This window comes from Notamacropus eugenii, chromosome 3, assembly GCF_028372415.1.
Source record: "Notamacropus eugenii isolate mMacEug1 chromosome 3, mMacEug1.pri_v2, whole genome shotgun sequence".
NCBI lineage: Eukaryota > Metazoa > Chordata > Mammalia > Diprotodontia > Macropodidae > Notamacropus > Notamacropus eugenii.
This window is the reverse complement of record NC_092874.1, coordinates 417606492-417618985: the sequence shown is the minus strand read 5'-3', so window position 1 is coordinate 417618985 and position 12494 is coordinate 417606492. Positions and strand designations below refer to the sequence as shown.

The 12494-nt window shown below is 34.8% G+C and overlaps 1 pseudogene; it reads right to left on the bottom strand.

The window, feature by feature from the left end:
- Window positions 1-11040: 11040 nt before the first annotated feature.
- LOC140532261 (N6-Methyl-AMP deaminase pseudogene) lies at window positions 11041-11811 on the bottom strand (annotated as a pseudogene).
- Between the last annotated feature and the right edge of the window lie 683 nt (window positions 11812-12494).

The following is a 12494-nucleotide window of genomic DNA, read 5'->3' as shown; positions in this document are numbered from 1 at the left end:
AAAAATATGATACTAAATAGATTAAATGTCCATATCTTAAATGGCTTTTAAATAAATAACTATTTATATTTTATACTCTAAGTACAAATATCAATTTTATCCATAGAATTAATCATTTTGGGTACTGTTAGTTTCTGGGTATGCATGAACGAATAGTAGCATATCCTCTATCTCCATGGAATTTACAATCTATTTGATGGATGTGAAATATTATATTGCAGAGGGGATTCATTTCCATGCAAAGTAGTAGTCTGTTTAATTTTGTAGTTCATGGGGAGGCATTAAAATTTTTTTTAGGAGTAGGTGATATAATCATGCTTATACATTAGAAATCTTTGGTAACAATATAATAATAATAGGTAACATTTGTATAATGCTTATTATGTGTCAGGCTTTACATTTTTTTTTCACATTTGATCATTACAATGCTGGGAGGTAGGTGATATTACCATTTTACTGATGAGTAAGCTGAGATTAAATGAATTACCCAAGATCCCAGAGCTAGTAAGTGTGTGTGGTTGGATTTGAACTCAGATTTTCCTGACTCCAGGATTGGTGCTCTCTCCACTATACCACTTAGCTACCTGATAAATATGAAATAATGAAAGAATGGAGTCTCTCTAAAAGATTTTCACAATAATAAAGGTGAAATTGCTAGATCATGGTATTTATATCTAGAAATGACCTTGAGAATTGTCTAGTTCAAATTATTCATTGCATAGCTGAGAAAACTGAGACCCAAAGATGTTAAGTGATTTGCTTAAGGTTACATAAAATAAAAAGCAGCAAAATCAGTAATTTGAGTGAATTTCAGGTTCACTCTTAAAGATAGACTAGCTGCTCTGGTAGTCCTTGAATAAGGAGCTGCAGGTTGATTGGAGGGTACAATATTTGCATGTATGCTGGCATAATCCATTATTAAATGGTCTCTAGGGGTGATTGGTAACATTATTTCGATGTATTTTTAATGTACTATCAAGTTACATTTAGCTATTAAGAATTAGTCAATCACATCTATTAGTAAAGAGCTAAACTGTTTGCATTTCTGTAATTGTTGAATTTAGATATTAGAGTAATTTAGAATCTTGAAATAGACTTTAAGGAATTGATTCAATTTGGTGTGGTGTATATATATTTATTTAATTAGATTAAAAATCCATTGGGCTGACACAAAGAAGTTTTCTAGCTTCTAGGTATAAATAGAAAAGGTAAAGTGTATGAGATGTGAAAGAAAGATTTTCGTGAAAGCACTAGAATTATAAAATAACTTAACCTAATTCTTTATTTGAACAGGTGAACAAAACCCAGAGAGGTTAAATGGTTTGTCAGAATTCTGACAATCAGCATCCTAAGTGATATGTAGGATGAATATTATGTGTGCATATGTGTGTATGTGTGACTTTTAGGACTATTCTTCTTAGGCAGTTAAATATAGTTAAATATAGCCATGTATATAGATATATGGATGGATGGATAGATAGATGATAGATAGACAGATAGATAGATAGATAGATAGATAGATAGATAGATAGATAGATAGATAGATAAAGATAGACAAATCAGTTATTGAGAGCTTACCATAAGCCAGGAATTGTGCTAAATGCTTGGAATACAAAAACAAGCTGAAAATACTTATTTTTTTAAATGTTTCAAGCTATAGACATTCTAATGGGAAAGATAACAATACATGAAAGATATCTGGAAAATAGTGTGGGAAGGAGAAGAAAGGCTAAAAAACAAACAAAACAAACAAACAAACAAACAAACAAACAAACAAAAAGACAAAGGTGCCTGAGACAGGAATTGATTGTGTTAGCATTTCATGAAATAGGGACGCCAACTACAGACTCATATCAATCAGAGGACAGGTTTGCCGAGGTACCAACATCTACAGGGTTAAAAAGCTACTGGAAAGGATACAGAAAACACTGGACAGTCAGGGGTGGAGTTGAGAGAGAAATGTAATCAATAAAGTTTTGAAGCATATTAATAGGAATAGCAAGTTTTATTCCAAGAGAAATAAAATGGTTTCTTCCCTCAAGGAGTTTATAGTCTACTGGAAGAAAGTAGACAATTGAACAAAGACCCATAATAAAATTTAGATGTAAATACTAAAATTGTAGGGTCAAAATTTTTTATGTATGCAGGGTTGGAAGGGTGAAGAAATCACCCTATCCCCCCTAGTGCTGATAAATTTATCAAATCAGCACCCATCTTGACTGAAATGATCAGAGGTGTAATTGAAGCAAAGGTCTTACTGAAAAGAATATAGATAATCACACATAATATAATATATAACATATAACACCTGTATTCACATGTATGTTTGGATGTGTATATATGTATATGTGTGAATGAATTGTGCATGCTTATACTGACTTAGATAGACTTTTCTTTATCCCAAGTAATTAAAAATGGGAAGAAATTCCCCTATATTCCTCAAAATATTCATAGAAGTACTTTTGCAGTAGAAAAAAATTGAAAAAAAAATAGGTGAGTTAAAGCAATAGTTGTACATGAATATAATGGAATATTACTGCATGGTAAGGCATGCCACATATGAAAACAAAAAAAATATGAAAAGACACATAAAGTGATGATGACTGAAATAATCAGGACAAGGAAAACAATGTAAATTAAAAGAATTTTTAAAATAATAAAGCAAAGTAAAATGACAATGAGAACCACAGCTTGAATATTTTGTGATTAAAATATCTAACCTGGCCTGCAAAAAGTAACAAAGGTAACCTCAAACATTAGTAAGGGAGCACTAATACTCAGGCATATAAGGAAAGATCACATCTATGAGGTGGTACTTCAGTTGAAATTTAAAGGAAGCTAGGGATTTCCAAGATAGAGGTAGAGATGAATGTACCCTAGTAAGACAGAAAACATGTGAAAAACAAGGAAGCCACACTTAGTACACAGAATAGGAAGATCCGTTTGGCTAGAATATAGATTGAGAGAGAAAAATATGAAACTGGTATTGAAGCATTGCCATTTGGTATCTTTCATTCTACAAACAGATCAGGTTGTGAATGTCAGTTATTTTCATATTCTTACCAATGTCTCCAAGACTCATCTATCTAAAGTTTTATGATGTCTGCACTTTCATAGCAGCCAGAGAATGTTTAACTCTGAATCTACCAAAACAACATATGTCATGAATTCCCAGAAGCAGAAAACCAGACATAGAAAATTTCATGGTAGAAGTTTCACAATGATCAGATGAGAACTATCAGGGCTTTTACTTACACATGGAACCCATAGCAGGCAGCATCAGTGGTTCTATGAATAAGGGGCCTTCCTGTTCATGTAAGTCTATCTCATCATAGCACTGAATTGAAGATGTGGTATATGTCCTTTCATCAATTACCAGATATCTATTTTCTTTAATTTTTTCTAGAAGTCTATACAGATCCTTAATATATTTCTTTCTTTCTTTTTAGATTTATTTAGGTTTGAAAGGGATTCATTGAGATCTCTCACAATTATAGTTTGCTATCCTGAAATACAATTAACTTTTTCATTAAGAATTTAAATATTTTGCTTTTACTGCATATATACATATATGTGTGCATATGTAATATTACATATATACACCTACAAACACATATGCGTTTATGCATAGAAACATATTTGAAACCTAAAGATTCACAAAGACTCAAAATAAAAGGCTGGTGATAATGTATGAAACAAGGATGGCCACTGTAATGAATATTATTAAATGTGGTATTGGAAATCCTAACTATAGCAGTGAGAAGAAAAAGAAATACAAAGAATCAAAGTAGGAGATGAGATAATAAAACTATCTCTTTTTGCAGACAATTTGATGATATTCTTGGAAAACCCCAAAGACCGAACTAAAAAGTTAGCTGAAACAATTAATGATTTTAGCAAAGTAGCAGGATATGAAGTAAATTCACAGAAATCATGAATATTCCTGTATGTCACACATAAAGCTCTGCAGGAAGATGTAGTAAAAAAAAAAAATACATCATTTAAAATAACTCCAGACGCCATAAAATACATGGGAGTACACCTGCTAAATCTAAACCAGGAACTACATAAAATTATGAAAATATTGAGATCAGGGTTAGAATTTAGAAGCATCGATGGTGTTCCAACTAATGAATTATACAGAATGTACTGAGAAAAGGGACTTAATACTAGATGAAATAGAGAAGTAAGAACTGCCCCTACTGATCCTGCTGAACCCTTGTATCCCAGTTTGTTGCAGTTTCAGGGAGAATAGCAAGTTGGCCAAGTCCCAGCTCAGATGAAAAAAACTGTACCTCTAGCCAGAATGATGATGTAAAATCTGCAAATTAAGAAACAAGAAACACATAAGATTTCATATGTTGACTATTGGATTGTGAGGCCAGATGTTCCAGCACCATATCCAGGGACACCTGGTTTGGCAGGATATGATTTACATTGTTTAAAAGACTTTTGCTTGAATAGGAAAGAAATAAGAACAATCTCTACTGGAATATGTATGAGAATTCCCCAAAATCATTCTGAACAGATATTTCCTAAGTCAGAATTAGCAGCTCAAGGAATTCATGTATTGGCTGGAGTGATAGATTCTAATTATCAAGGAGAAATTATTGTAACATTACAAAATTTAGATGATGGACCCATACCATTTTGTAAAAATGATAGAAGAATTCAAGTCATTATTACTCTTTGTGAAAGAAGACCTCTTGTGAAAACTTACCCTCCTTCTGAAATAACTAACAGAAGAACTGAATGATTGGGTTCTACTGACAGAATAAAATTGGGAGCTAAAGTATGGGTAAAATGGAAACCAGATGATCTTCCAAAGGCCGTGGAAATTATAGCATATGAAAGATCTTGGGGTCGAATGTAACAGTAATTTAAATGGAAAGATCTTTCTCATTAATTAATAGACCTATATGATCTGCTTAAATCACCTGGAAGCCTAAGTCACATGTGGTAGGAGGAGCTTGCTGAAAAGGTGGAACAGGAAGGGTGGAGCAGAACTGGGAGGATGTGAATGAGTGGGATCAGGTCAAAGGGGATACAATGCAGGCTAACTGACACAGGCCAACTGATACATTGTGACAGTTGATAGTGAGAAGGCCCTGGCTGAAGGAGGGGAGGTTTGAGAATGGCTTTGCCCTCTGCTGTGATCATGTTTATTAACTTCTTGGTCACCATGATGGATTTTGCTTTCTGGTTCTGGGATTTGGCTTTCTGGTGTTTAAATATTTTTTTTTCTGCCTTCCCTATGGACAGTCATATATTTTGCAATTGAGAACTACCCTGGCATATTCATAGTCACCAGCAGTGCTGTGAATATTGCTTTGGCAACACAGGAATGGCTAAACAAGTTGTGGTATACGATTGTGATGGAATAGTACTGTGCTATAAGAAATGATGAGCTCAGTGATTTCAGAAGAACATGGAAAGATTTGCATGAAATAATGAAAAGGAAAATGAACAGAACCAAGAGAACATTACAGTAACAACAAATTGTTTTAAGAATTATTTTGAATAAGTTATTTTGACTATTATAAATACCCAAATTAACTATAAGGTACATATGAAGAGAGAAACTATCTGCATCCAGAGGAAGAACTGATAAATACATGTATAGAATAATTTTACACGCACATAGGTGTGTGTGTGAGTAAAAAATGGATAAATCACTCTGGGAGGGACCAGAGCCTCAAGGTTGTTGTTTTGAAGAGCAACTGTTACTATTGACATTCACTCTAAGCCAGGAGGGTCCAAAACCAGCCATTGAGTGAAGGCTGGGTAGGGACCCTTTCCTGTTCAATCAAAGGGCTTCAGAGCGTGCAGAGGGAAGGGAAGGGAAAGAGTTGCCCAACTAGCCAGGTCCCCAGCTGAGGTTCCTGCCCCTCCCAGAGTGATTTATCTATTTATTTTTTCTTTTCTGTTAAAGGGACCACCCCCTGACTACCTTTTAAAGAGGCCTATTCACTGAATGGACATTACCTCACTTTAAATGAGTACCTGAAAAGGCCTTAGCCTCAAAAGGCCAAGGTCTCCCATTATATCCTGGGCTGTCTCCAGCATCCTGATGAATATCTGGTCACTGGATCCAGATGGCTCAGGAGGAGAAAGTGAGACTGGTGACTTTGCACAGGCTTCCCACACTCAAAACAAAGTCAAGTGCAAGTCATGTCATCATTTTTCTGATGTCATGGTCCTCTTCAAAAACAAAGGACAAACACAACAATGTGAGTATGTATATGTGTATATATATATATATATATATATATATATCTATTATATACATACATATACATATACATATATATACACATACATATATATATATAAATATATATATATATTTGTGTGAGTGTGTATGTGTGTATGTTTGCATGTGTGTCTAATAGTAGAGTAGGGGGGAGGCAAAAAAATAAATTTACATCATAATTTTGTTGTGTAATTGAAAGAAATAGCAAATCATACATAACAGATTTGCAATTTCATGTGCAGTCATTTTTATTGTACTGTAATGAAAATGATTGTTTTATGTCCATACTTTAAAAATAAAATTTAACAATGAAAAAATGAACGACTTGAGACTTCTTTACATATATATATATAATGTTCATTGTACTATATATGTATAGTGTAACGTATATGCACATACTATATATACATATATATTCACTATCTCTGTTGCTTTGTTGCTTTTAAGTATAATGCAGCCCTACTGGTCTCTTTTTACAATGTTTATTTACTCTATTATTATCTGAAATAATGATTGCTGCACCTGATATCCCAAGTTCATCTGAAGCATCATAGATTTTGCTACAGCCCCTCATTTTAAGTCTTTGTGAACCTTTATGTTTCAAATGCATTTCAAATAAATTGAATATATTATATTCTTCTCTCTAATCCAGTCTGCTAAGCAATTACCTTCTGTTTTATGGCTGAATTCATTACATTCATATTCATCCATCTATCCTAGCTTCTTATATTTTCTTCTCTTTGCCCCAATCTTCTCTTCATAAATAAGAAAGCATCAAAAGAGAAGTCTGTCTAAATCTCACCATATAAAATTTGTGCAAATGCCACTCTTCTATTCCCCTTACTCTATTAGTCATCACAATTTAACTTCCTTAATTTCTCTTATTTCCTCTTATCCATTCCCCACTTTAACATTGAGTTTGCTGTGTTTATGAATATTTCCTTAACTTATTCTGCTTGCATTCTCTTAAGCCTCTCCTTTCTCCTTGAATCCATTTCTTTTGAAATTAATATATTCTGCACATGCTGTATGTATATATGATGTAAAATAATTCAACATTAATTTATCCAGTTCAGATGACAGTAAAGTTTATCCTATCTCCATACCATCCTCATCCCCTTCCTCTGTTTGAACATTTCATTAACCTCCATTACATGAGATAGGTAGTTCCCTCCATTTCCTTCTACTTGACCTTTTTGTTGTAGTTCCTTCTGCTCATTTTTGTTTTACCTACAACAATGTACATTAATAAAAGCAACCATAGATCTTCTGTCTGTCTTATTTCACTTAAATGTGTAAGTTATATTTACCTTGTAAACATTGGGGCTTTGAGAAGATACTTTTCCCCCTTCTTCCTGTATTAGCATTTATGTTGTATCCTTTGTAATACCATATTTTCAATTCTCTTTGTTATAATGATTGTCTAGTGTTGCATAATATTGACTGGTTGATCCCTGGCACTTGAAAGTATTATTTTTTACAGCTTAACATGTTCTGGTATCTTTTTTTATCTATTCTGTGTACTCATTGAAACCAGAGCATTTTTTTCTCTAAGACCTGCTTGGACTTGTGGTGCTACTCTATTTTAAACATATCTCTTGGGTACTCTAAGGTAGTTTATCATTGTATTTGGCATTATTTTCTGTTTACTCATATCTCTAGCCTCTACTCAACTCTCTGTGGAGTGGGAGGTTTTGCTTATGTCAAATTCTACTGCCATACTCTGGAATATAGAAGTGTGCCCTCCTTGTTCCTTAGTGCAATTTCTAAGATTAGCCTTCAGTTTCTTTAAGAATTGTCTGACTTTCAATTCCAAAAGACATGCGATGAAAAATGCTATGTAGTTCCAGAGACAGAACTGATGAATTCTGGATGAAAATTGAAGCATATTTTTAAAACTTTGTTTTTATTGTTTTTCCTTTATGTTTTCTTTTGTAATATGGCTAATACGGAACTATGTTTTGCATGACTTCACATGTATAATCAGTATGAAATTGTTTGCCTTTTCAAAGAGAGAGGAGGCAGAGAGGCAGCGAAACAATTTGGAACTCAAAAAAAAAAGATTGTTAAATTTTTGCATGTAATTAGAAACTATTTAATAAAAAATACAAATAAAAATCATAAAAAGAATTGTTTGGATTTGACTCTGTGTGGTTCACATTCAGGCTATATGTGTGCAGCTTTGGACAGGGGTTGTCTAACTGCTTGTTTGGTTTAGGACAGCCTGAGTTTGGGGTCCATTATAAGATGCCTATATTCTACCCCAGACCTGTTTCTTTTTTGATTACCGTCAGTGCCATAATCTTCAGAGAGATCAAGAAAGGTAAGCACTGAGCAAAAACCAAACAACTAGGAGGTCCTTAATAACATGGGAGGAAGCAGCTTTGTTTGAATAATAGTCAGGAGCCAGACTGGAGGGAGTTTAGAAGATGGAGAGAAAAGCCATTGGATGCATCTATTGTAGATGACCCATTCAAAAACTTGAGTCACACACAGGGGGAAGGACAGAACGAAAAGGCCAACAAAGATGAATGGATTGTCAGGGCTAATTTTGTTTTTTTGGGTTTTTTTTTTTTTTTTTTTTTTTTTAGGTTAAGGGAGATATTGTCAGGTTTGTAGGCAGTAGGGAAATAGTCAGTAGACAAAGGAAAGACTAAAGAAAACTGAAGAGTGGGGTTGGTAGAGGAGGAAATATGCTAGACATAAGATGGAATAGGATGACTTGAACTTGAAGAGCAGCTTGTCTTGATAGTGACAGAAGACATCTGAGACATCTGAATTGTGGAATGTGTGAAAAGAGGAAGTTCTTGTTGAATTTCATTTTTTTCCAGTGAAATATGAGAGAAGGTTCTTAGTAGCATGTGGGATTAGGCTACATTCTTCCTTCCATCTACCCTACTCTCTCCATTCAGAGCTTGTATAGGACTCTGAAAGTTATTGTGTGTAGACTGGGACTTAATGCAATTATTTACAACTGATTTTTTTACTCACTGCTTTAAAAATACTTTAAAATATTTAAAAGTATTTAAAATATTGGAGTTTTCTGGGAGGATCTTAGTTCTGAGAGTCATAAACATAACATAATTTCCATATAATGCTGAGCAACCGTGAGTTCTAGGAGACTTCATAAATGGATAATACGTTCTTATATATCTTGTAAGTTTGGCAAAACTGTGAGTTTGAACTTGGTGAAAGGCTATATGTCTGGTAAGCCAAAATGAGTTTAGGAAGGCACAAAACCAAATTAAGTACACAGTGTTAGACCAGAAATTGGCTCTACAACTTTTTATTATCCTTTATTATGATTTTATGCCATAGATACGTAGGAGTATATGGTAAAGAGTTTTCAATCCAGACTAAAAATTCAGAAAAGCAAAATTAAAAAAAAATACAAGTATATAATGGGAGAAGACAAATATCTCACTCAAAAATCACATAATTATAAGATGCATTAGAATAACAGATTGTACATCAGAATATCAACAGTTATTGCATTTTCATAAGTTGTTTTCAGTAGTTGAGAATAGCATACTCATCAAGAGATTCTCAGTTTAAAAAGTGATATTTTACCTGTCTCTTAAAACTGATTTTAAAATGACCAAAAACTCCATCATACTTAAATCAACTGAATAGTGTTATAGAAGATATATTGACTCTGGGTATCTGAATTGTGTATTTATAAAGTGGAATAACTTTAATAGAACATCAGTTACGAAATATTTTATAAACTTCCATTTTTCTCACCATGAAATTATAAGCTATGCCCAAAGATATTTACAGAGATGTGAGAGGAGAGACCAGCAGTTTAGCACAATAAGCAGTTATATCCCAGCTATTTTGACCTGGCAAGAAAGATGAATCACAAAATCTGAACTGGAAAGGGGTCTTTTCCTTATCTGAACAAGAATGCCTCCTCTATCAATCCTACACAAAGTTTCATCCAATCTCCACTTGAAGTCTTTCTGTGAGGGAGGAAATATGTTGCATTCTTTTTTTTTCCAGTAGGCTTCGTTGAAATAGAAAGCTCATCAAATATATTGTAATTAAGATTCAGTTTATTCACCTATTGTTTTGGGGAACACACCTGTACATAAGGTGAATTTTAGTGTAAATAAGGTGGATATTAGTGTGTGTGAAGTGAATTTTTGTTATTATTTCTCAGAGTTTGGTTTCCCAGGATCCACAGCCACAACAATCTCCTGTTCTCGGGTACTAGATATGAGTTCCCACAGTTATGATTCAAAACATTTCCACCACACTTGCTCAGCATTATATAACGATAAATGGTATGAACACCTACTGTGACTGCATGGTGAGATACAGAGAAGGGGTAAGGTAAACTTGTGAGGGTACTGCTGGCAATATGCTTTCTTTGTCTGATGCCCTACATATCAGGTAGTCACTGGTCAGTGAATGGGGAACCTTAGTGTTGAGTACACAAGCTGGAATGTTGTGTATGCCTTGATTGGCATCCATCAAGGCTTGGAGGGAATCTGTGTTTGCCTCAACTGGCCCCCACTGAGGTCTGAGGGGATACAGGGAATGCAAAAATTGTGCTTGTCTCAACTAACGCCATCAAGACATAGGGGTAGCAGCCTAGTTCTTGCTGCACCAAGAACAGTGATTAGGGAATGCTGTAAAAGTTTTGTGCTGTCATTATCAGCAACCTCTTCTGAGAAAACTAGACCAAAGTAAGATTATTAACCACTTCTTAGTGTCTTTCCTATCTGACCAAATCAAGAATGAACCTGTGCTAGCAACCCTCTTGTGTGCTGTGTTTGTCTGTCTTACAACACCTTTAAGGAAACCAACTGTTTAATAAACTCCATCAGATCTAGTGAACCTCCTAAACTAGAACTGAGAAAAGTCCCATAGCCAACTCTATCAGAAAACAGCCCCAGGAGAACTTGCGTCTCTTTTTCTGGGTTTGGAATCTCTGAAAGATGCAATGCCAATTTCAGACCTGCTTTTATTGCTTCCAAAACGTCTCTCCCAAGTCCTGCAGAAGGGTCTCCACTCAAGTCAAAGTGAAGGAGAGTATCCTCAGAGGACAGAATGAATTAATTCTTTGGCAAGTTTAACTGTCTCTTTTGCTACTGAAGGTCCACCTCTTCTGTCTATTGTTATTAAATATCTCACCTCAGTATCCAAATTTTCTTGTTTGTACTGTTTTATGCCTTCTAGAAGACCTTCCACATAAGGATTTTTGGTCATACCTGTTGCATTTTCTTCTCTAGGTGTACTCCTCAGTTCTAGATACTGGGCACCATCATCAACAAATTCTTTATAAATATCTTTTGTAACCATTAATATATCTTCAGGGCTAGTGGTAATCTGAAGAATGAGCTGAAACATCTGGAAACATTTAAAGTTCTTTTCTTTCCTTTATCACTCACAGTCATCTGATCATGGCTTTTAATATCTGGCTTTTTGGCTATTAGCCTTTTCACAGTAGCACAACTAATGGATACATTCAAGCAGGCATGAAGTTCCACTTTGGCTAATCCCAAGTAAAAATTACTCTTCTGTGGCTGCTGCTACCCTTCTACTACCATCATGATTCCAATAAAAGATCCTCCTTCAAGGAAAAGAGACGTGTCCCTAGATCCCAGACACGACTATTCTTGTGGTGAACCTCAAATTATAATTCTATCCATATAGTTTGGAACCTCTCCTACATAGATTTGTTTCTACAAATTCTTCCACTACTGGTCGCATAATCAGGTCAAGAAAGTGTATCACCTCTTAAAAAACTTCACACCTTTCCAAATATAATGAGAAACAGGTTTTTCCTCCCAGTTGGAACAACGTAAGTAAAATGTTGATGACACCAAGTGCCTAGAGATGTTATTAAGATCCTTAAGTCCTAGAAGAAACAGGGAAGCTTTAAGGGAGGAGCCAATCACAATCAAGGAGTCGGTGCTCATCCCACCCTCCCTTTTCTCATTGGTTGAAACTGATTTCTTCTGAAGTAACCTCATGGAAAGAAGGCGGTCCATGCCTGTACGATGCCTGGGACCCATGAGAATCGAAGTGCGGAGGTCACCACACCTTGGTAAGCGCCCTTCTGGACCATCAGCACCGTTTGCATGGGTTTCCTGCTCCAGTTCCTGAGTATGGTTGACAGCACCTCTCCCAGGAAATACGTGACATTCAGAAGCAGAACATTTCACTTTGGGGAAAGTTTTTCCTCAGGAACTGGTTCCTTTTATGGAGTCATAATATATTTATTTGAAACTTT